At 40.1% G+C, this 26,641-nt stretch overlaps 1 protein-coding gene across 1 annotated transcript in view; it reads left to right on the plus strand.

The window, feature by feature from the left end:
* Positions 1-1,477: 1,477 nt before the first annotated feature.
* The window catches only part of LOC136876978 (homeobox protein OTX2-like), a 257,983-nt gene continuing 232,819 nt past the window's right edge, over positions 1,478-26,641 (plus strand). The window contains exon 1 of the mRNA XM_067150752.2: positions 1,478-1,564. The gene's annotated coding sequence lies outside the window, so the exon portion shown is untranslated. The remainder of the gene's footprint in view (positions 1,565-26,641) is intronic.

Below are 26,641 nucleotides of genomic sequence, written 5' to 3' on the forward strand. Positions count from 1 at the left end.
GAGGACTCGACATACGTAGCGTAACTATAGGCTACATATACATAGCATGCATCCATGCTTAATAGCCTAACACATACATACGCCTACATAGGCCTACAAATATGTTTCTTCTTCAGAGAAGCAGTTTGCTTCGGCTCGTCTACTTGTTATAGCCCATCCTTGCTTGTGCCATCACCATTATTAATATTATTAGTAGTAGTAGTAGTATTAGTAGTAGTAGTAGTAGTAGTAGTAGTATGTCTTCGTTATGCCCATTAAAAGAGCGTGTTTGAACTTGTCCGTTGGCCTGATGGTTTTCACCTTCTTATCCTCCCAAAATCTCTCCATGAATGCACTGTGTTAGGATCTTGCTTTCTGTGGACCACTTCCTACCAGTTTTCTTCACTATTATTATTATTATTATTATCCCAAAAATTGTTCCTACAATTCGCGGATGGCAGGTGGAGAAAGAGCAAGTCCCTCATTCACAGATCTGTCCCCTAAATAGTAGACTAATATTCAGCCGGACTTATGGTCTAGGAGTAGCAAGCCTGCCTCTTACCCGGAGACCCCGGGTTCGATTCGAATTCCGGTAAGGTCAGGGATTTTTACCCGGATCTGAGGGCTGGTTCGAGGTCTATTCAGCCTACGCGAGAACAATTAAGGAGCTACCTGACAGTGAGATAGTGATCCTGGTCTAGAAAGCCAAGGATACCGGCCTATATGAGTCGTTACGCTGACCACGTATCACCTCGTCTTCTGCAGGCCTGCGGACACAGGAGCACTCGCTTGGTAGGACAAGGCCCATATAGGATAGTGCCATAGGGTTTGCTTTCTCATTTTATGTAGCAATGTTCATGTATTCCCTCATACATTTATTTCCCATACCCTGTTCTCTGACCACTCGACATGGATTGTGGGCCGGATGTGGCTCGCGAGCCGCCACTGACCCATGCTGGCCAGCCCTGCTGCCTCTCTGCCGGAGAGGAGAACTAATGAATATGGAAATACCTCGCTTCAACATCAGACTTAACACATCTACTCCTCCCTTGCCAGATATTGATTACTCGCTACCAGAAACCTTACAGTTTCTAGCCAGAGCGGCCGGGGGGAAGGGGTACTATGTACACAGCCCCTGAGTCCCCTCCTAAAACCTTTTGTTTGTCGTTGGTAGCCACAATAGGAATACGTGTCGAGCCGTAGTGAGAGGGAGGGGTGGAGGAGGCACTGGGCAAGGTACAGCACAAGCACACGGGGGAGGGGCAAGTCACCTAGAAGGCGTGTTCATGCGTTGCCATTGGCTGTGAAGCGTACCACGTGACGTGTGCGCAGCCTGTTCGCAGACCGGCGCGGGCAGGGAAAAGTCGCCATTAGGAGCATGTCGTGTGGTGTGTGTATGTGTGAGTGTGTATGTGTGTGTGCGTGTGTGTATGTGTGTGTGTGTTTGAAAAGTTGGGGATTGCAGTGGATCAATCGTGGTCTTATTTAATACGGTTTGAGACGGTCTAAGCTGCTCGGTAACAGGCTTAAGGCTTGTTTTATCTGGAAGGCCTCTGCATTCAGTAACAGATTTCTGACAGCTTAGGTGAGTTTATTGTGTTTTATCTCCTTTAAATGTTCAAACAGCGGCGCTGCTTCGCCTCCGGCTTGGGGGCTAAGAAGATTACCAAGACTGATCTTATGTGATGTGTTATTGCCGATTATTACTACGCCTGTTTGCAAGCTCAAGCCTACTTAGCCAGCAAATAGTATTATGATAACTCTTTTAACTTCTTTAACCGTCTTTTTTCGCGGCCGCCAGTATTTATCTAGCACTGTAGTGGCCGTCATTAGGCTGGAGCGCTTGTCTTGCCTTGGTTGGCTCGCAGGATGGGCTGCTGCTCCTTGTGTTGCGTAGTGCTCCTTAACGGAGTAGCGCGTGTGTTGTGTCTAGCAGGGGTCCCGGGATCGAGCCCCAGTGCAGTGCACGCCGCAGACATGCCGGCCACGGTGTTTCCTTCGCTCTTAACCATACGTGTTTACAAGTTCATATTTTCATAACCCATGTGTTCTCTGCATGCTGGTTGAGTGGTTTACATGGACGGTGCTCAACTATGATCTCGCAAACAATATTTGTTTGTTTTATTTTATTAGTGCATTTGGATTTGTAGGAGATTTTGATGTGTTGAAGTAGACTTGAATAAGTAGTTCTTTTTACATAGGCTATAAGTTTGGTATTTAGAGAACCGTGTGCTTTATGAATGGAATATTCCCAGAAAAATCGTAAGTAACTTAACTGTTGTTTCTTCGTTCATGTGTATTGCGCAGAGGTTATGTTATCAGAACACTGAGCACAAGATCAGACTGAGGTTATGTTCATTATTGGTTAATGGATTGAATTGCATGCTGAAAGTAATGTAGGCTACTGTAACGTTGCGACCGGTAGTTATTAAATGTTCTGTCTCAGGAAAGTGGTCTTTTTTTTTTTTTTTTTTTTTTTTTTTTTTTTTTTTTTTCCAGAGGAAGTGTAGTAAACGTAATCAATTGTTCCAAGGAAGCACATTTATCTATAACCTATTATTGCATCATAGGTACGTTATCAAAATAGTCTATGAAGTAAATTAGTCTATAAGACAGGCTATAGGGTCTATATAGGCCTAATGATTGTAATTTGAATTTGATAAAATCTTTCGTACCAGATCTCTGCATAAAATTCTTCCATATTCTATCTATATGTGCAAATGTCCGGTGATTTTGACTAACTCTACGATGAATTGAAATGGCGTATGGCTTTTAGTGCCGGGAAATCCCAGGACGGGTTCGGCTCGCCAGGTGCAGGTCTTTTGATTTGACTCCCGTAGGCGACCTGCGCATCGTGATGAGGATAACACATACACCCAGCCCCCGTGCCAGGAAAATTAACCAATGATGGTTAAAATTCCCGACCCTGCCGGGAATCGAACCCGGGGCCCCTGTGACCAAAGGCCAGCACGCGAACCATTTATCCACGGAGCCGGGCACTAACTCTACGATGAGCAATAAAATGAAAGTTTGTACATTCTACTTCTATTTCAATTTTACTCAAAATCATTAAAAGTAGCATGATGCTGACTCCAATGTTGTAAATGAAATGTTAACAGTACTGAACTCATCCTTCGCCATTAACATTCAACTCATAATAAGTAGTTTTTTGCCATATAACTTATGCTACTGCATTAATTCCGAGTTTTAAGTCAAGAAAAGCTCCTCTTTTGCGGGAGTTAATAAGTATAATTAACTTATGCGATTTAGTGACGGCATTGCAAGCTTGAAATAATAATTTCTAAATAAAGTAAACCAATTGTTCTCAACACCTTCCTTTCAGTTTAAAATCGCTCAAGAAAATAACATTTGCTTTAAAATTAAGGAAATGTCAGAAGTTAATAATAATGCTGATACTTCACCACTCATTCGCGTTACAGCCAAGGTACAGAGAACACAATTTCAACTTACAGCTCTGCGTATCCAGACATAGACTAAACCTATTTATACATGTGTAGTCTAACTTACAAGCGTAGACCTTATATAAATCCTAGATGTCATCATCATCATCTGTTTACCCTCCAGGTTCGGCTTTTCCCTCGGACTCAGCGAGGGATCCCACCTCTACCGCCTCAAGGGCAGTGTCCTGGAGCTTCAGACTCTTGGTCAGGGGATACAACTGGGGAGTATGACCAGTACTTCGCCCAGGCGGCCTCACCTGCTATGGTGAACAGGGGCCTTGTAGGGGGATGGGAAGATTGGAAGGGATAGGCAAGGATGAGGGAAGGAAGCGGCCGTGGCCTTAAGTTAGGTACCATCCCGGCAGTCGCCTGGAGGTGAAGTGGGAAACCACGGAAAACCACTTCGAGGATGGCTGAGGTGGGAATCGAACCCACCTCTACTCAGTTGACCTCCCGAGGCTGAGTGGACCCCGTTCCAGCCCTCGTACCACTTTTCAAATTTCGTGGCAGAGCCGGGAATCGAACCCGGACCTCCGGGGGTGGCAGCTAATCACGCTAACCACTACACCACAGAGGCGGCAAATCCTAGATGTGCCAATGATATTAGTGAATTTCTTTGTAATAATATACACAGATTTATTCAAAGTGCTCCTATCAACTTCTCAAATTATGGAATTCGGATCAACCGCGAACAAATAAATTAAAAATATGATTTTGATGAATGTAATGACAAAAACTAAGCTACCGTATGTTTGAAGCTATGTTTTTTACAATTGAGGGCCACTGTACAGAAGACATAATTTAAAGTTCTAATCTTATATCTTGTTTTGAAGTTCGTTGTACATTATTACCCTCTATAACTTACTACCTCTCTGATAGGACTGATCTGTTTTCTTCAAGGAGAATAGTTCTAAATGTAACTCCCGCCGAAAATTGTCATTCCAGTTATTTATTTAGCAAGTCGTTTTGTTATTTGTGGACTAAAGTTCTTACCGTTTCTGATTAATAACAGTCTATTTCTTGACCGCTATTGAAAAGTTATATTTACTTACATCGAATAACGATGTTCTGCTTACGTGATTTTATATCAATGTTTGGAATAATATGTAGTCCTGTAGATAGCAAGGGTGAAGAGGAGAATAGTTTCTTTTAAATTGAACGAGACAATGTTCGTCTGGAGCTCCCGCACGGACGTTTTGAGATGTTATTTGCCCGTGCAAATGTTAGCTAATACCCTTAAGAAGAGTTGATTCCGTGGAAGGCATTATTTTCTCTGTAACAAATAACAAGATATAGACGTATGAGTGATCGGCAGAGCCCTTTCTAATGATTATCCCATAGTATGTCCAATTTATAGGCTACAATGAATGAACTGTATCTGTCAGTAAATATCTTCCTCAGGTAGGAGTGGTGTAAGCAAGTAGTCCAACAGATTATTTCACACGGTGAAAATGATGTGTCATTCACTTTCACTACAGCTTCAGTGATAAGTAAAAATACATTTTACTTCGTTGTCAATTAAATTATAACGCGTTAATTTGTATCGATGATTGTTTTTGTAGAAGATATGGATAATAATGATAGATATCTGCCATTATTATCTTGCACTACAATGGCTTATTGTTTGTTTGAACAATCGAGTTAGGCTATTACTACTAATGACCGTAAATCAGTTACTACAGCCTAGAAGTGCAATATTAAGTGCAGGAAGGGCTCTACTGCAAAATTAGTATGTAATCATAGACTATACTGTAAATTCTACAATGGTCGTTTCCGCAAGTGTGTTACATGCTATTAGTTCTACGACAGCAAGCTAATTTAAGACATCAAAGAAAACATACAGGTCAGAATGCTATAGACTATATATAGGCTATTGCTATTTGCTTTACGTCGCATCGACACAGATAGGTCTTATGGCGACAATGGAATAGAAAAGGCCTAGGAATGGGAAGAAAGCGGCCGTGGCCTTCACTAAGGCACAGCCCTAGAATTTGCCTGGTGTGAAAATGGGAAACCACAGAAAACCATTTACAGGGCTGCCGACAGTGGGGTTCGAACCCGCTATCTCCCGGATGCAAGCTCACAGCTGCGCGCCCCTAACCGCACGGCCAACTCGACCGGTCAGGTCAGAATGAGAGTCTTCAAATTTAATTTGAGACAACGCCTTCTGGAAACAGTTATATAACACACACGTTTCCATAAGGTGGTCATCTCTGGATCAGGTTATTATTTCTTAGAAAAATAATATAAGTAGCATCACTCCAAAATACACGGTCTTGTGGATATCAAGGGTGAACTTTTAGATGTCGACCATTCGTAGCACACTCAGCCAATAACGCTTATTAAACAATCAATCATCCACCACTGATCTGAATTTAGGGCTGTCCAGGTGGCAGATCCCCTATCCCCCCAAACCCCATGGCACTATAGCCCTTGAAGAGCCTTGGCGTACCAAGCGACCGGTGCTCAGCCCGAAGGCCTGCAGATTACGAGGTGTCGTGTGGTCAGCACGACGAATCCCCTCGGCCGTTATTCTTGGTTTTCTAGACCGAGGCCGCTAGCTCAACGTCAGATGGCTCCTCAATTATAATCACGTAGGCTGAGTGGACCTCGAACCAGCCCTCAGGTAGCCTACATGTAAAAATCCCTGACCTGCCAGGGAATCGAACCCGGGGCCTCCGGGTAAGAGGCAAGCACGCTACCCCTACACCACGGGGCCAGATCCCCTATCACATTAATTGTTTATCTAGTCTTTTCTTTAGGGATTAGGCTACAAAGAACTTGGAAGTTTATCGACCATCTCCCTCGGTATATTAATCCAATCATTAATTCCCTTTCCTGTAAATGAATATGTGCCCCAGTTTGCCCTCTTGAACTCCAACTTTACTTTCATTTATTATAGTATAATTATTGTTTTGGAAGACTTTCATCTAGAGCGTGGCATTGTATGGAAGTGAAACATGGACGATAACTAGCTCAGAAAGAAAGAGAACAGAAGCTTTTCAAATGTGGTATTACAGAAGTAGGCCCTATGCTGAAGGTGAGATGGATAGATCGAATCATGAATGAAGAGGTACTGAATCGAATTTGTGAGAGGAGATCGTTTTGGCTAAATTTGACCAGAAGAAGAGATAGAATGATAGGAAACATCTTGAGCAGTTGGTTTTGAGGGAAGTGTAGGCGGTAAGAACGGTAGGGGTAGACGAAGGGATGATTATGACAAGCCGATTAGAGCGGATGTAGGATGCAGCAGTTACGTAGAAATGAATAGGTTAGCACAGGGTAGGGAACTATGGAAGCTGCATCAACCCACTCTATGGACTAATGACTCAAACAATGATTTTCCTACTTTTCAAAACTCCAAGCTTATTCGTCTACTAATATCATTCCACACCATATATCCGCTAACAGCTAGAAACATCATTCGAGCAGCTTGCCTCCCTAATTCCCTAAGTCTTCCCAGGCAAAGTTACCAATAATTTCGTAATACTATTTTGTTGGAATTCAGGAACAAATCGTGCTGCTTTCCTTGAGATCTTTTCCAGTTCTCGAATCAATAGTAATCCTGCGTGAGGGTATCATACATTAAAACAATTGGAGTCCTGTCAGTGACTTAACTTACACGCCCTCTCTTTCACATGTTTACTACAGCCCCTAAATACCCTCATAACCATATAAAGAGATCTATAAAAATATTCGTTAAACCCCGTTAATGTGTTTACCTCAATGTTGATCTTTCCTTATATTAATACCTAGGTACTTACAGTGATCTCCAATGAGGTTCTTACACTCTATCAACACAATAAGTAAACCTGAGAAGACTTCCTCTTCGTGAAACTTACAACCTGACTTTTCACCCCGTTTACCATCATACTACTGTCTGTTGTCTGTTTCACTACTTGTCGAGGTCTTTTCATCCGCAAAAATTGAGCCTTATCTGTGATTTTAGTTCGTAACCCATAATATTTATATAGACTATACAGTATAAACAATATAAAGGTTCATTGACGCTGCCATACGTAATTCCCTCTTCATCATTACAGGATGTGATAATATTTCACCAACTCTAATTCTCTCACATCGGTTTTCTAGAAATTTAGGCACCCATTCACCCACTCTTTTGTCTAGTCCACTTTCCCCTATTTTTGTCTGTAGTCTCTCATGATCTACTCTACCAAAAAGTCTCGGATTGATCAATAGTGATGCAGTTCATTTAACCAGAATATAAAATATCTGCCATGTCTTGCTGGAATCCTCTCTTGCTGTGAAATGTTTATTTAGTTAAACACGGAAGAGCGGGTGTGATAGCTGAGTGGCGCCGTCACTGGTCCTCACTAAGGTGGTTGCAATTCATATTCCGACTAATGCATAGAACATGGAATTTTTGAAATGGAAATTTACGTCTCTGTGGTTTGGATTCAACATGAAACTGAGGATCCCACTTCACAGCCACGTAGAACTACCAGCTACAATATTGCTTTCAATTATCAACATGAAACTGAGGATCCCACATCACAGCCACGTAGAACTACCAGCTACAATATTGCTTTCAATTAAACGATAAAAGATGTTTTTTAGTGCACAATGTTCTAACTTTAAATAATTGTCTCAAATCACGTAGTCGTACTAATTCAATCAAAACTATAAAACGTGGAAATAGTACCAAATAAATAATGAATCCATGAAATGGTACACACGCTAGATTTTCTGATAATTATTTATTTATTTATTTTTTATTTATTTATTTATTTATATATTTATTTATTTATTTATTTATTTATTTATTTATTTATTTATTTATTTATTTATTTATTTATTTATTTATTTATCGTATGAATTTGTGTCGTGGTATGTTTGACTCGCCTGGTGCAGGTCTTTCTATTTGACACCCGTGGGCGACATGCATGCCTGGATGTGTGGTGGTGGTGGTGGTGATGATGATGAGGTGCGGAGAAGGTGAAACCCGGTGTCGGCACGTAGCTTACTTCTGTCGAATAACACCGAGGTTTCTGTTCAAGGCTGAACGTGCCCATCCAGGCGTTTGGCACTTAATCTAGTTATTCGAAATTGTATTGGCCTACCACTATCTCGCCTACCCTGCTGGCCAACATTCTGATGCTGAACATTTCTCCTACCAACGGGACTCGAACCGGCTAACCACGGTGTCAGACCACGTAGATATGACGCTGTAACGAGAACGAGGCGGACTACAATTATGTAATTATATACTAGTCTAATACCACTGGTTTTACGTTCCACTAAGTAGCCCTACTTTATTATGATTTTTGGAGACGACGATATGCCGTAATTTTGTATCACAGAAGTTACTTTCCGTGTCAATAAATTTACCGACACGAGGATGGCGTCTTTTTTCACCTTTAAGCATCACCGGACTGAGCCGGGATCGAATTTTTCTGCCGACTGAGCTATTCAACCGGACTAATTTCATATTCAACTAGTCATGAATATTAAGTACTGAGACTGTCGTACCAGATAAATTCAACATATGGAAAACACGTATTACTGGAAGTACGGCTTCACCTTGTCAGTCTGTACTATTTTTACTGTTTTACGCAATTACCAGTCATTAACTGGGATGGTTAATGGACCGTACAAAACCACTTAGTGATATAGGCCTACTGTATATATCGCTACGGCATTTCAATTTATCGAGCCTTGATTGTTAATATTGATTTTCGCAGTGAACTGGGCCATCGTTAGTATGGCCAATGAGTAAACAAACCGAAGATTGACTGGAACTTTACCAAGTTGAAGACGACTCGTCCTGGGGTGGGTAGTTACTTTCTGCTCTTCCATCAGTCAACAGCGAGCGCTCAACTTACTGCTACCCACGTCTAATGTTGCTTATCTTCGTGGGCCCGATGCTATAAACAGTGTTAACCCTTGGTTTATAGGAGTAAGTTAACTTGTGTCCTCGTCCTGAGGTGGTACAGCTCTTTTCAGACACACCTCCAATGGAGGTACTATTTTAACCGCACACCAGCCCTCCCGCCATTCTTAAATCTCTGGCAGTACTGGGAATCGATCCCGGGCCTCCGAGGACGGCATCTAATAGCGCTAACCATTACACTACAGAGGCGGACTATAGCAGTATGATTTACCGTAAAAGATCCCATATGAGCGTTCTGAAATCAGAAATTTCGCATTTTGACTTGTATAGAATTTTAAATTTAGCGTTGTATAGGAAATGTCTTTCGATAATAAAAATTAAAATCGCCTTTCATTGAGTTGACAGTAAAACTTTTCATTTAAACTGGTATAGGCTAGGGCCTAGCTTGAAGCATAACATGTAGAAAAGAGAATACATTTATATTGGTGCAAAATTAGACTGTTTTTCTATGTCGATCCCTCGTCCCGTTTGTCTACGGCGTCGGTAGTTTTTACGACAGGATGTCATTCCTGACATCAACCTCATCAGAGGAGTTAATAAGATGAAATGAATAACGTGATAGGCAGAGAGGCAGAGAGAGGGTGAATACCGATGTCGCTTTACAGCCTACACCTGTTGAACAGCACCAAGGGGCCTGCTCATGGCTTAACGTCACAATCCGACGGACGAATCACCATCAGCAGCTTCATATGCCCTCACTCCATATGAGCCCTGCGGAGAGGTTTGAAATTGTATCCAGGCTTTTGGCACGCAATCTAGTGACTAGAAAGTGATAAAAAAATTAGAATAGGTCTAATAAAGACAAAATATACAAAACTGAAATCATATTCAAGAATCAATGACACTGTTGAAGGAAATCATAGAACATAGTCCTACTGAATAATTTGGTCTGTTATTTGTTTTCTGTCAGTTAAAAAATTACTTGAGGTATCTTCCGGAATCTACAATCTCGGTAGGACCCCAAATACATTCCAGAGCTCCTTAACAGAACTCTACATGATATTCAAAGGGTGCATAAACTCCTCGATTCAATTTCCAGAAGGAAAATAAATAAAAAACACGAAGTTTTATTTGAGAAATCGTGTTTCGCATTTACTTAGCCTTTCGAATTTTGAGTAAATTTCGTATTTTATCGCTTATTCAAAACATTAAAAATGGTTTACATGTCGCAACAAATGAAAAATATAGTAGACCTACTAGCCTATATAAACATTTCGCTTAATATCGCTATTGTAAAAAATCACCACCCTTATACCGTGGTTTCTCAACAAGGCGGTCGCGGTCCGAAACCTGGGGAATAGATGTGAGATTTCCGAAATGAAAAGTAATGTCCCTATGGTTTCGATTATGTGTACAAATGCAGGATCCGTTGCTATGATAATGATACCAACAGTCAAATCCTGATCCTCCTTCATCGTTGATAATTCTACCAACTCCTTAACACGTACATTTCTTTCTTATAATCTTACAAACTACCATCAGCGTAACTTCTAATATTGTTGTTATATCCTGAAGGTACAGAAACGTCACAATGACCCCATGCATTGTCTTAAAACTGCTGCTGGACGGCTTCGTAATATTGTTTGTTAGAGGCTGTGGGATGAATCTCAACGCATTCATTCGGCATTTAAAGGCAAACAAGCAGTCTTGTATATTTACGTGACTGTTGATATTTTCATCGTAGCCACGAAATTTCCAGTTTTACGTTAAAACCAAACCACAAAGACAGAACTTGATTTCATTTGTGATTTGTTTGCTTATCATCAACAGAGAACACTGCTTGAATTACAGACGATATTTTTCTTTTCCAACATCCCACACGCATTGGCCAAGATTTGAAACCAGTGACGATGTTGCTCGGCTATAAGGCCATCGGCATTTAAAAGGCCTGACTCGCTGAAGAACTTTTTTTGAGGCGAATTTCTGATTATCCTGTACTTCTTAATGTCTAAAGGAATTGGACAGTTAGCATTACTTAACAAACCATGCCATTCTATTGTACTGTATATTCGAATGCACATATTTGTGGCTCAGATATGTAGGCCTATATATAGGCTAATAATTATTAGACTTAATTTCCCATTCCAACAATTGTCTGAATCTTAATTACGAATGGGTTAGTGAAATTAAGGAGAGAATACACATGATATGAACACCGGAAGTCATATCACAACACGCAAAATTTATGTTGATCGAACAGCGATTTGTCAGCTTCCTGTATCGAAGAATTTGGGATCGTCGCCATAAGACCTATCTGTGTCGGTGCGACGTAAAGCCCCTAGCAAAAAATAAAAAAATAAATAAAATAAAATAAAAATAAAATAAAATAAAATAAAATTGGGGTACACTTGGCTGTCTTTCAAACGCGAGGAGCCTGTGTCATTAGACCTTCTGAACTTTAATTAGGCCTATATTATTATTATTATCATCATTACAAATTATTATTATTATGATTATTATTATTATTATTATTATTATTATTATTATCCATGTCGTATAGGCCAACTTTGGATCACGTCATTTTAACTGGCTACTTCTGGCTTTGATGTCTGCCCAGTACTCCCGCACATATAATATACTATGTTAGTTTGATATCCTCTAAACTTGACTACAGGTAGGCCTATAAGTTGTAACATATGATCCGACGTTCAAATTCTGCTCTTGGTGTAGGGGTCTTTCTTTTGTACAGGATGGAATTGGTCAACCGTTTGAGGATGCAGCCTATTTACTTACACGACGTGACATACGAAACGACACAGTAATAGAGTTGTAGCAATGGATAACACACTAAGTTATAAAGGAGAGTGAATAGCCTTTACCAACAAAATGCATGAACGAGGAGAAAATGGTAAGAATAGCATGAGATGAAAGGTCAACAGGAAAAAGACATGTTGGAAGAATGAGGCGAAGATGGAAGAATATTTTGTAAATTCTTGGGGTTTAAGACAGCAGAAGAAGAAATCACTGTGAACTCGGTGTAAATGTTCATTCGTACGTCTAACGGAACATTTCAAAGATAGGGGGATTTGACACTATCATAATGTAATTGCATTATCTGAGTAAAATAACGGTTGTAGTTAAAAGTATAACCCGAAAAGTGTCTACATTCAAAGTTACTGTTTCATGGAGGAAACCTACAACATGTCTCAAAACTGTAAACTCTTGTTCTCTTCTGTTTGTTATCGTCGGTTTGAGGGCTGAAGGACGGTCTCGGTGTTTTATACGCAATCTTACATCGTGTAAGCGGTACCGTCTTCCAATCGCAACAGCTCAGCCGCTTGCATAAGAAATCAACTCTATTCACTCTTACGAATGCTAGTGGAAATTAGTATGACCAGAACAACAACAAAATAATCACGTAATTGTAAGTTTATCTGCTGCTTTTGAACGGGCTCCATTCTGAAGCTACTCTTCAGATTCGCATTGATCTCTTCATCTCAAAAAAAAAAAAAAAAAAAAAAAGAAAGAAAGAAAGAAAGAAGGATTCGCATGTCTACCATATTCCAGTTAGTATCTACAAACCTTGAACTTCTCCCTCTGTTACAAAATAACTCCTGTCCAATCTTTTACATTGTATTCAGCTAACTTATTATCTCCTTTCAATCCGATTTCGCCATAATCTCTTCCTCAAACCTGGCCTATTTACTACCCCTTCGTTTGTTACCTAATCTGTCCATCTACCCGTAAACATTCTCCTACGATGTTTAACTTCAGCTCCTTTTATTCTTCTAATTCTTCACTTTGGTCTAATCTGTCTCATTCCTTTCAAATTTAATCATTAGTTATTATACGTCGGCTTCAATGGTGCAGTCGGTTGAGAGATAGCCTTTTGAGGACAAGGTCGCGGATTCGATCAAATGGCTGTGCGTAAGTACATCGTGGTTTAAAACGAACACAATGCATTCAAACTATCTGGTATTTTGAACCACGTCCTTGGTCTTTGTTCAATACGGTAGGCAGAATATCTTAGTGAAGTGTCCAGATTTTGTGCAATAGGCTATAGTTTGTACAGACCGAAACCCGAAAAACTACTTGTGTCTAATATTCCGACCCGGGCGCATAATAGTCGAGAGGCATTCTCACTGGCTTTTCACTAAGGGGTCTGCGGTTCGAATTCCGCCCAATGTAGTGGCATATTTTAAAATATAAGTTACTTTCCTATGGTTCGGATTCCACGTAAAATTTGTGGTCCCATAGCTGACTACGATATCAACAATCACGTAAAACAACAACGATTCTTCCCTCTTCTTATCTCGAGCCGCGAAAGCCTCAGTAAATGTAATTATTATTATTATTATTATTATTATTATTATTATTATTATTATTATTATTATTATTATTATTATTATTATTATTATTACTGTGTATAGAAATCTAGTCACATGAGCGCGATTGACTTTTAGTTTAAGAATAGGGTACAGGAAAATCCTGATAAGCTGTAATTTTCATATTTATCAGGACTATGATTTGAGTTTATAGACCAAAAGTTCCATAGTTTATGTTTATTCTTCCTATATTCATCGTATATAACATGTTTAAAAAGCGACAAGCATAGTATATTGGCATGATTATACAAAATTACAATGTTAAAACAAATTCTCCTTTATCTCTTAGTCTATATACCTACTTGTCAGTAACGTGAAAAACCTAGATAAATTCTGTATTTATAAGATGTGTAATTTTTATTCTGAAGAACTCTGACAACAATAAAAATAAAATAATTTGGCTCAATGTTCGTTTAATCTCCGCTTCTTCTAATTTAAAAAATAAAGCACAATTTTACTTTCTACAAAGTGATATAGGCCTACACCCTCAAAATAATGTACACATTCACTACAGCGGAATATCTTTGACGCTTGCGAATAATGATTGGACTTCTGTAAAATAGCAACGTTGCGTTTTATGTACTGTATGTTGTACTCGTAAAACCTGTTATATTTCCGGATTATTTCTATCTTTTTTATATAATAATTTGGTCACCAAATTATGGTGAAATAGAAGACTCGCTATTTTTTATTCATAAGTTATTTTCTCTGGACTCTCCAATAGCATTAGCGGAAAGTTAAGTTCAAACGCGATCGCGAGTAATCATCAACTAAAACATCTCGTTTGATAAACATGGACAGAATTAGATTGACGCAGGCTATTGAACAGAACTGCAAAAATAGTGAGAGTTGTCTTAATTGCACTGAGACTTTCTATTTGTATCTTTAGAAACCATACTTATGGGCCTTATGAGAATTGCTCCTTAATGATGTAGTCACCTTCTTAGTCACTGATTTCTTTCAAACTATTTACTTAGGGCCTAAGGTTACACACACTTTTTTCTTTTTACTCTTTGGGGGAAACTGCAAGTTCAAAGAACACAATCTTTTTTTACAGCAATGCTATTTGAAAGTGTAGTTAGAGGATATTTTAATATTGTTTTGTTAAATAGGCCTACAGAAGAATCCTCGGTAAGCTGCTAAGTTTATATTTTTAATTCATTCTTTTAACGTCAAAGAATGGAACCTGGTTTGTTATAGCGAGTGTTTTTGTGGCATAAACCAAGGTAAATTTATGGCACAAGCTAAGGTAAATTGAAGCAAATTGAACATCGAGACATATTCTCACAAGAATAACAAACATATGATACCCCACATTTAATTTTTTAATTAAATTGTATTAAATTGTTATTCCAATTACAGCAACATTCCTTGAGATAAACTAAAATTATAACTTAATCAATTACAAACGTAATTACATCTAATCTAACCTTTTATTATGGGCTTGGGCTTACGTGACCTTGTTCCAAATTATTTTATTATACATACAGTATCATTGTCTGTCTGTCTGTTAGTGAATGGTTGCCGTGAATTCTAAAAATTAGTCATGTTCGTACTGAAATCAAGAGTATTTTTCCGCGATGTACTGTTATAAATACTGCATAGTCCATAAAATGGTGAATTTTGATGGACATATGGTCTGAACTTTCTATTTAAAATGTTAACTTTGTATATTGAGGGTTGTCTATAATTTTCCACAAGCAAATTGGCGTAATAGGTAAAACGTAAGATACAGTAAAGAAATGTCCCAATTTCTAAAAATAAAAAGTTAACGTCCAGTCAATCCAGGTTACCCGTTCTTTTCAACAGCAAATATTCTGGCTTATAGTCGTATTGTTCTAAGTTCCTCGTGTAACAGCAAAGAGTAATAAGAGCAAAGAAGCTTTCGGTATTTTTTCTAGACTTTGGTTCCCCATACATAATGAAAAATGTGACTGATTCGGTTTTCCCCCTGTTTTGCAAATGCTGGGCTGAGTGGCTCAGATGGTGGAGGTACGGGACTTCTGACCCCAACTTGGCAGGTTCGATCCTGGCTCCGTCCGGTGGTATTTTAAGGTGCTTAAATACGTCAGCATCGTGTTGATAGATTTACTGGCATGTAAAAGAACTCCTGCGAGATTAGATTTTGACACCTCGGAGACTGTAAAAGTAGTTAGTGGGACTTAAAGCAAATATTATTATTGTTATTATTATTATTATCATCATCATCATCATCATCATCATCATCTGTTTACCCTCCAGGTTCGGTTTTTCCCTCGGACTTAGCGAGGGATCCCACCTCTACCGCCTCAAGGGCAGTGTCCTGGAGCTTCAGACTCTTGATCGGGGATACAACTGGGGAGTATGACCAGTACCTCGCCCAGGCGGCCTCACCTGCTATGCTGAACAGGGGCCTTGTGGAAGGATGGGAAGATTGGAAGGGATAGGCAAGGAAGAGGGAAGGAAGCGGCCGTGGCCTTAAGTTAGGTACCATCCCGGCATTCGCCTGGAGGAGAAGTGGGAAACCACGGAAAACCACTTCCAGGATGGCTGAGGTGGGAATCGAACCCACCTCTACTCAGTTGACCTCCCGAGGCTGAGTGGACCCCGTTCCAGCCCTCGTACCACTTTTCAAATTTCGTGGCAGAGCCGGGAATCGAACCCGGACCTCCGGGGGTGGCAGCTAATCACGCTAACCGCTACACCACAGAGGCAGATTATTATTATTATTATTATTATTATTATTATTATTATTATTATTATTATTATTATTTCCAAATGTTCTGGCGAAATGTACTCGGGAATGTGAAACTCGAATGAAGTTAGCGGTAAACTGTGAATTACAAGAAAAAGTGGTTTATTATTGAATGAAATGGAAATCCACAGTCTGTTTCCAGTCATTCGACCGGGTCAGGAATGGAATGAATGAAGCCCCCATCTAGCGGCGAGGATAGGAAATGTGCCGGCTGGTGAAGCCTGTCGCAGTCTTCTGAGACAATGATAAATGGCCAAGAGATGAAATGAAATGTAAACGGAGAATTTTGCTGGAATGAAAGGTGACAGGGAAAACCTGAGTACCCGCCTGCACTTTGTCCAGCACAAATTTCACATGGAGTGACCGGTATCTGAACCATGGTATCCATCGGTGAGAGGCCGGCGTGCTGCCGCCTGAGCCACGGAGGCTTCTGGTTTATTATGATTTGTCCGTAATATGTTGGCCTATATATTTCTAGATGGAAAGATATCAACGCTGCATTAAAATTGCATCAACGTGCAGCTATTAGTTTGTAGTAGAGCTAATGGCGCTGACTGTTATTGCAAGATACAACACAGCTCAGTACTACAATTAGAATACTGTATTTAAAATAGCCAGTTCCGATATTTTCAGGAGCTCCTAAAACAGAAGTCTGAAGGATGGTGACAGAGATGTCTGCATGGCGGTTCGCAGTTCGAATAGGTGTAAGTTTCTGAGACCCAGAAGTGTCTGGGTGATTTTAATGGAGATCATGTTAGTTACAAAAATATCCATCTGACGTACGTAAACATTGTCCTTACAGAGATGTCCAAATATCGACTTCAGTTGATTGTGATCTACAGTTGTCGATATAGGCCTATTACTGAATATTACTTTTCAGAAATATGTATATATTCAGGTTTAAAATGAGAACTTATTTCTATAAAACTCTACCAATGATATAGCTCGCATAATAGGAATTGATTTATTAACATACATGTACAATCTCTCTCAAATACAAGCTAATCAAGTATGTGACCATTATTTCGAATAACCTAAGATTTGGCAAAGTAAAACAGAGAAATGTGAGTGATTAGTGAAAGAAACCGGATTCAGTGACAAAATATTTTCCCATATTATTTTACTTGGAAGAAATATTGTAAGTGGGATATTCAGGTATCAGTAAGGACACTTCGTTTCCATGTTCTTTCTTGCCTTGAACATGTTTTTTTACAAAATCAGAATCAGAAAGATTATTCTGAAGAGCAAAGCGGAGTCGTTTCCGTACAAGCCAGTGAAGCCCCTGAAGAAGTGGAGGGAAAGGCTTACGCTATACGTAATCTCGACACTCAGTAATATAGAGTGGTTATCGCCATGCCCTTCTGCCTTTCTGTACGCGAGTTTGCCTGATACACGTTTCTGTTATAGGCTGAGTTAACCCTCCACGGCCAGAAGTAGTTATGTACTTATTTTCCCCCTTCTGCTATTTCTTAAATCCTGATGGGGTCGGGAGTGTGAACTGTGTGCTTGGCCCTGTTTCAAGGCCGAATTCTAAGTAGCCTATTTATTGTTGCTTGTTTCCATGTTTCTGAGGTGGTCGATAGTATACTATGGAATGTTGTGTGTAGTCTACTATATATGAAGAGATGTGTATTGAGGCAAACAAAATTACCCAGTCTCCGAACCAGAAAAGTTAACAAAACGCGGCTAAAACCCCCCACCCTTATATTCGGGAGATAGCGGTTCTGAACCCCACTGTCGACAGTCCAGATGCTTTCCGTAGTTTCCCATTTTCACACTAGGAAAATGCAGGGGCTGTCGCTTCCTTCCCAGTCATAACCCTTCCCTATCCCATCGTCTGTGTACACGCTACGTAAAACAAATAGCAAAACAAAACTTTCCACTCGGCCGGGAATCAAACCCGATGTTTTCTGAACTGAAGGCCACTACGTTGACCATTCAATCAAGCAGCCTATCAGTCTTATAGTTCAATTTTCTGTGTTAAATTTTCTGAATTACCTATGTTTACCTTTGAATAATATATTCTGAAGTACATCCTTAGTTATTTACCACAGCAAATATCGGCTAATATGAAGAAAGAGGAGAGAATTAGATAAACAAAGTGTTAACAAATGAATCAATTACAGCCTGCTTAAGATTCTGTGACAAATGTATCTCGCTGGATAATGATGAACGAGCTTGCTGTACGTTCTATTATTTTTTGTAACATATTATAGAGTTAATATCGAGCCTGTGAATGGATTGCAGGAGACTTCCTTGTATGTGGATTGTACTGTTCTAACCAGCTGACTGTAGCGCGTCGAGTGTGAAAGCTGGCGTGCGGCTTGCCGCAGAGGAGGAGGACGTTTTATTTTGAGCATGTTTGTTGTTTCGCTCAGGTAAAGACCGGCCCAGCCCTTAGCATTGTCCCCCCTGACAGCCGGTACCGCCTGCTAATTGCTACTCCACAATTAGAGCCTTCAGATGTTATCACATGTCATCAGCACATTGTTTACAGGTATCGGCCGTGACAGTTGCGCTAGTTTTCTTTCAAACACGGTGATTTCAGGAATCAGGATTCCCACCTGCTATACTAGGGATTGTACACCGGGTGAATAGTAATTTGCGGACCTGAGGGTTTTACATCGAATTCGAAGTCATGTTATTATTTAAAAAAATACGGATCCCAGATTTTATAAATGAAAAACTGAGCACTTCTTTGTATGTACACAGAATGTTTTACTACCGCAGCGGTACCGTATAAGATGGACTTATGTTTAAAAACTACCTGTGTCTATTGTAGGCGTCTTTGGCAGGACAATTACTTAGCATGTGCACGATTACACTTCAATCAATATCAATCAATTAATCAATAAATCAATCAATCACCACTGATCTGCATTTAGGGCTGTCGTCCAGGTGGCAGATTACCTATCAATTGTTTACCTAGTACTTTCTTAAATGATTTTACAAAGACGTAGAAATTTTATCGAGCATGCCCCTTGGTATATTATTCCATTCCCTCATTCCTCTTCCTATAAAGATGTGTCCCTACTTGCCCTCTTGAATTCTAAATTTATCTTCATTTTATGATAATTCCTACTTCTAAATACTCCATTCAAGCTTATTCGTGTACTGATGTAGTTCCCCTCCATCACTCCACTGACAGCAAAGAACATACCGCTTACAGAGGCGAGCAGCTTTTCACCCTACTCCCCAAATTTGCAACAGTTCCGTACTACTGTTATTTTGTCGGAAATCGCCCAGGACTAATCGTGCAGCTTTCCTTAGGATTTAATCTACATCAGATTATACCGAGCTCGATAGCTGCAGTCGCTTAAGTGCGGCCAGTATCCAGTATTCGGGAGATAGTAGGTTCGAACCCCACCGTCGGCAGCCCTGAAGATGGTTTTCCGTGGTTTCCCATTTTCACACCAGGCAAATGCTGGGGCTGTACTTAATTAAGGCCATGGCCGCTTCCTTCCCACTCCTAGCTCTTTCCTGTCCCATCGTCGCCATAAGACCTATCTGTGTCGGTGCGACGTAAAAGCAACTAGCAAAAAAAAAAAAAAAAAAAAGTAAGATTACAACAACAATCATCTTTATGACACGTACCTAACTCTTTATTACGATACTCTTCTAGAATTAATGATGGCTGCAGTACTTAGCAGTAATATTTCCACCTGATGACCACAGAGGCCGGCCACGTGGTGTAGGGGTAGCGTGCCTGCTTCTCGCCCGGAGGCCCCGGGTTCGATTCCCGGTCAGGTCAGGGATTTTTCTCTCTATCTGAGGGCTGGTTCGAGGTCCACCCAGCCTACGTGATTAGAATTGAGGAGCTATCTGACGGTGAGATGGCAGCCCCGGTATCGAAAGCCCAGAATAACGGCCCAGAGGATGCGCCGTGCTGACCACACGGCCCCTCGTAATCCGCAGGCCTTCGGGCTGAGCAGCGGTCGCTGGGCAGGCCAAGGCCCTTTCAAGGGCGTTAAGTGCCGTGGGGTTTTGTTTTTGATTTGGTTTGATGACCACAGAACGCTTCTGGAGATTAAATCCTCTGTAATTTTTCAATTTCTTTAAATGTTTGTATAGGCCTATCCAGCTTTTCGGAGATTTGGCACCAAACATAATGTAATGAAGTTTAAAATGAAATATTAGTGCATTTGGTTCTCTTTGTGTTCAGACATTTCATCTCTGCCCTCGTTCCCTTCCACATGGATCTCAACATTCCAGTACAAAAACCAAGTATCCGGTTAGTATTCAAACATTCAGACAGTGTTATGTTCCCTTTATACCGTTGCAGGGATGGTCACCATAGGTACTCTCCATACAACTAGTTATCTGCTCTTGAACTTTCACACGACCACCACTGATATTTCCCTTATTTTTCACTTTGTAGGAATGAGGTGTTGCACCTAAATATTCGATAAATAATGTGAATAATTATTTTCATGGACGATTTTCCCGTAAAACCAACCGTAAGAGTGATACGTCGAGTTTTATGTTTTCGACCCCTCTGAAGCCCTCCCCCCCCCCACTCCTTGCTGAATTTGTCACATATGTCTTATGGCTGGGGGGTCATCTGAAATTAGCGATACAAATTGTGTGACATACTTAGCAACTGTGCGGCTGTGATATGAAGTATTGATGGATGGCCATGACTGAGAGACATATACAGTAAAATGCTATTTTATCTAACAGGCCTCATCTCATCGTACTCTAGTCCGACTCGTTGCCTGTATGGTCAGTGTACTGGCCTTCGGTTCAGAGGGTCCGGCTCAGAGGGTCCCGGGTTCGATTCCCGGCCGGGACGCGGATTTTAACCTTAATTGATTAATTCCAATGGCTCGGGGGCTGGGTGTGTGTGGCGTATTCAGGATTAGAAATCGTCCTAGGTAGGGCCCTCATCTTCACGGACATGCAGGTCGCCTAATAGGCCGTCTACGAGAAAAAGACCCGCACCAGGCCTCTCCGGAGGCCATACGCCATTATTATTATTATTATCGTACTCAAAAGAATCGATTATTTCATTTGTGGTAGTTTCACAGGCCTTGAGTCAGTTTTTCCCTATCAATGCACTGAATCCTACACTTGTCGACTCCATATTCCATACAGATGGCTCTCGAAAACGATTCGTTAGATGCAAAGAAATTGACCGTTATGAATTTGAGTTTCGTTTATTGAAAGACATATTCATGATGATTTGGTTTTCCCAAGTGTAAATGGCACCATTCTTTTGAACAGCATATAGCTAAGATCCTACCAGACCTTATCCTAAACTGAAAGTTTCATGAAAATCCACCATATCATTTTCCCGCGATGCAGTAGCCAAATGAGAAAAATATTAAACTTGATCCAATATATGCCATTAGTTTTCCCATCATCATCTAAACGCAAGGCCTTGTCGCTGCAACCATGTCTGACGGTCCACTGCTACCCTCTTCATAGGCATACGAATCAAAACCTTTCTCATGAACAGTGTTCTTAATATTGTAGTCATCCCCGTGTTCTCATAGAGAATGGTTGCCTAGTTGTACTTCCTCTTAAAGCAATAATCACCACCACCACCTTCCCGTGTTCTTTTCCCCAGAATTTTACCTTCAATAATTAATTGGAGAAGAGTTTCATGCCTGAGTTTGTGACCGTGAAGGTTGTTTTCCTCTTTTAGATCGGGTTCGACAGACATTGACTTCCTGTCCCTACAGCCTGTTTTTTGTCATTCTTCTCCAGAACCACATTTTCACGGCCTACACACTTGCTTCTCACAGATCTCTTAGAGTCAAGGTTTCTCATGCGTATGTCGGTACACTCCAAACACAAAGCTCTAACTCCACCACAAATCTATTTATCTGCGCCAATAAAACATGCTTAGAGATGTTGAAATAATAGATCCCTTCTTAAATCAGAACTTGTCTTAATTATTGGATCCGACATTATTATACGTAGTAGAGTTCACCGAGCTCGATAGCTGCAGTCGCTTAAGTGCGGCCAGTATCCAGTATTCGGGAGAAAGTGGGTTCGAACCCCACTGTCGGCAGCCCTGAAGATGGTTTTCTGTGGTTTCCCATTTTCACACCAGGAAAATGCTGGGGCTGTACCTTAATTAAGGCCACGGCCGCTTTCTTCCCACTCCTAATCCTTTCCTACAACATCGTCGCCATAAGACCTATCTGTGTCGGTGCGACGTAAAGCAGCTTGCAAAAAAATATTACTCTATTTCCCGTGTAGACTCTGCATTAATTTGAATGCACTAGTTGCGCCCTCGTATGGAAACAAATGAATATTATGTTTCACACACTGTGCAGTATAAAACCGACATCGATTTTATTTCGTTTGATGTTTATGGCCGCAGGCTGTTATGACTATCATCACACGAACAACTAGCTGCATAAATGGCTCCCAATTGCTTTACATTTTGTTGTGCAATTTATTGAAATGTAACACTCCATGCACTTTCCCTCACAGTGATGTTAATAATTAGAGTCCTACTTCACATTAAATGTGGTAATTTCTGACTTCAAGCAATCCTCGCCGCTTAACGCAATAAAGCGCATGATTCCAATTAATTATTTAATTTTGATTATATTTTATGCCGTGCCTCATTTCTGATTACTCTTTCAGTTTGATGTTATTATCTTAGGAAATTCGACATTTGATGAAGCAGTTTAAGGTACCTTAGCATCGAATTAAACTTACGACCTTGGGACACCGTGGTTAACAGCTCCTAACATCTCCTGTACTTGCATACATCTGTCTGTTATGCTGAATTACTGTGGTGTCAGTTTAGGTGCGTATGTCTATCGTTAAGTCGGGTTATGTCTGGAAACATGTGGATCAGTGGTAGAGTATCGGCCTCCAGATCTGGGTTCAAACTCGACAGAGGAAGTAGGGTTTTTGAAGGATGGATAAAAGTTATTGTTTTTTACGTCCCACTAACTACTTTTTTATGGTTTTCGGAGACGCCGAAGTTTTCAAAATTTAGTCTCGCAGGAGTTCTTTTATGTGCGGGTAAATCTACCCACACGTGGCTGACGTATTTGAGCATCTTCAAATACCACCGGACTGAGCCAGGATCGAACCTGCCAAATTGGGGTCAGAAGGCCAGCGCTTCAACCGTCTAAGCCACTCGGCCCGGCAATAAGCAATTACAGTCTTCAAGTAATTAACTTACATCAACCCTAACAAACTTAAATTTATACACTGGCATTCTCAATGTAAATGAAACGCTTCACTTGAAGCTTTATTTTGCATTCTAGACACACTTTCCTATACTGCCTCCGTCAATGTTTGTGGTCACTCTCTAATCTCATAAACCTTGGTGATGCGATTTGAGGATCTAATCAGCCTTCGGGATGAAGACTGAACAAACAGCACAAAAACAACTCACCATCTTTAAGTATCTACCAGGAGAGAGTCAGCCCAATAGTGTAGTGGCAACATACGTGTCGCTTACCCGGAGGACCTGGGTTCGATTCTTGGTCATTAACTCAGCACCACCCATGCCCCAGCAGCATCCATACTGTAACAGCCATGATGGGCTTGGGATTTCATTGGAAGATACATTTTGCTCTGATCTGTGCCTAGAGGCAAGATGCAAAAATACTGCATGAATGAATAAATAGCAACAGATGGTGGAAATATTTTATAATAATAATAATAATAATAATAATAATAATAATAATAATAATAATAATAATAATAATAATATCCTCTTGAATTTCCCTCAGTTATAGTTTCTTAAGAAATACCGAGTTTTAAGGACTTTATCCCATAGGAGTTCTTTAACGTGTGGGAAGCCAATGACACGGAATTGTCGCATTTAAATAACATAAAATGCTATCGCCTCAGCCGGAATCGAACTCACTACCTCGGAAATAAGAGGATATACGTCTTTAGTCGACTGCGCCTTTGGGGTCGGAATAGCCTACGAGTTAATTAGTTTATGAAACACGTAACTACGAATAGGCTACAGTCCGAGAGTAGAAATAAAGTGTAGTGTAGCCAGGAAAGCTGTCCAGTTAGAAGTTTTATATCCTGACCTAATCCAGTAAAATACTACGATAGTAAATACGTAAATAATAATATAATTATTCATTAATAATATAGTCTAATATTCCCTGTTAACACAGTCACAATGGGATTGGGACTTCAGTGGAAGCTATATTTTGCTCTGATATTATTATTCTTTTCGTTTCAGCCATCTATGGGCTGCGATTACGCAACTTTCATTGCTTTCTCAAGTTCTTTCTCCTTTCCCTTTCGCCAGTATTCCTTCATCCGTTGGCTTGCTCGTGCTCGTTCTGCCGAGAATACTCTATTCTTCCTCGTTTTCTCATCAGCTAGGTCTTTCACCTCCGCAACTCTCCGCCTGAAGACTTTTCTGTTTGTTAGGGGCCTATATCTTCTGCCGTGTCCCACATTTTTCTAAATCTCGGTGGACTTCTTTTATCCATGGGACTTGTGTCTTCCTGTCTCCTGGAAGGTGAGGATCCTGTTGGCAAGTCTCTCTGATCCCATCCTTTTAATACGTCCGTAGAAAGTCAATTTCCTCTTTTCCATTGTGGTGGTGATGTTTTCAAATTGTTTGTGTAGTTCTTGGTTTGGTCTCATGCGAAACGTACTTGTCTGATGATTTTCTGGGTCCAAGAACTTTCTAAGGAACCTCCTTTCTTTCTTTTCCAAATTTGAGAGTCCCTTCGTGGCTATTGTCTCAGCTGCGTATAAACATTCAGGTTTGACTATCGTGCTGTAGTGCTTGAATTTGGCCTGGTAGGAGAATGGCTTAGTTTTGTAGGTGTTCTGACATAATCTAAATGCAGTTTCCATTTTTCTTGCACGTTCTTGAATTGCTGCTTTATCATTCATGTTTGGAGTCAAAATCTCTTTTATGTATTTGAATTTTTAGCTCTTTTGATGTCACCGTACTTCGTCCTCATTGTCCAGGTTGGGTCAGTGGTATTTATGTTCATGTACTCCGTCTTCTGATATTATTATTATTATTATTATTATTATTATTATTATTATTATTATTATTATTATTATTATTATTATTACTGGACCGATTTGCTTTATTTCTGTTTTGTTCTCTCCAGAATTACCTACTGGTGAATCATGAGACATTGATAGATTTCTAAGTTCAGCTAACTTCGAGTAATCATAAAATCAAATCATTAAATGATCACTAGAATAATTGCAGACGAAGACTTACCCTAACCCGCAATACATTCTGTACTGAGCAAGTTGCTAAGCGACTGTAACACTTTCATTAATGTTCTGACGTAGGTGATTTTCATCCTTAGTAACATCATTACATGCATCCATGTTTCATTACTATCTGTGAATCCAGAGTGTATACAATTCCTCTGATGATGGAAGAATAGTATTCTCTACTAGATACTCGTTGATTATTTCCCAAGCTTCTGAATATACTCAAATATACTCAACAAACGGCAGAACGTCCCTAATAACTTACATGTTGCTAAGACGAAACAGTCTACATGCGTACAGACGAGAAGGTATCAAGTCGACTAGCCTTCTGTATGACCATTAATAAAGCGCAGGGACAAACTCTTGAAAAAGTGGGTAGTCTACTTACCCGAACCAGTACTCAGCCACGACCAATTGTTTGTTGCACTATATCGAGCAAGATCGTTTGAAAATGTTAAGATCCAGATACGGCCTAATGGTTGAAGCACAGAAAATATTGTATGGGAAGAACTTAAATTACCGGTATTAAATATTCATAAAACTACTGAAAAGGCCAGGCATAACAATAGGGTAAGGTGGTACAATTTCGATCACTAAAGGCAAATTTCGCTGCCACGGAAAAGATACATAAGCTAGAGTGAATTTAAATAGTGTTACAAATACTCTGAAATGTAGTGAATGTATTCCTATATGTATTACTATATTACAGTGGTTAGTTTAGATACAAGATTAAAAAACATAGTTTAATGTAATTGATCGAAAATGTACCTCGCCGGGTACAATTATGATCACCTACTGGTACAACTTCGATCACTGACATCTTCCACATACGAAGTGTTTTTTTCCTATTGCACCAACACATATTTCATGATACCAAACATTACATTTCTGGCAACGAATCCAGTCACCTTTTTTCATTGATTGTACACAGTAATAGTTCATCAAACAAAATCCACACTCATCGTCGTTTGCTGGCAATCTTCTGCTTCGAATAATACTTTCGTCTACACTGGCAGACCCGTGTTTACCCTTATCGTTACTTTTC

This window comes from Anabrus simplex, chromosome 7, assembly GCF_040414725.1.
Source record: "Anabrus simplex isolate iqAnaSimp1 chromosome 7, ASM4041472v1, whole genome shotgun sequence".
In the NCBI taxonomy this organism is placed as follows: Eukaryota; Metazoa; Arthropoda; class Insecta; order Orthoptera; family Tettigoniidae; genus Anabrus; species Anabrus simplex.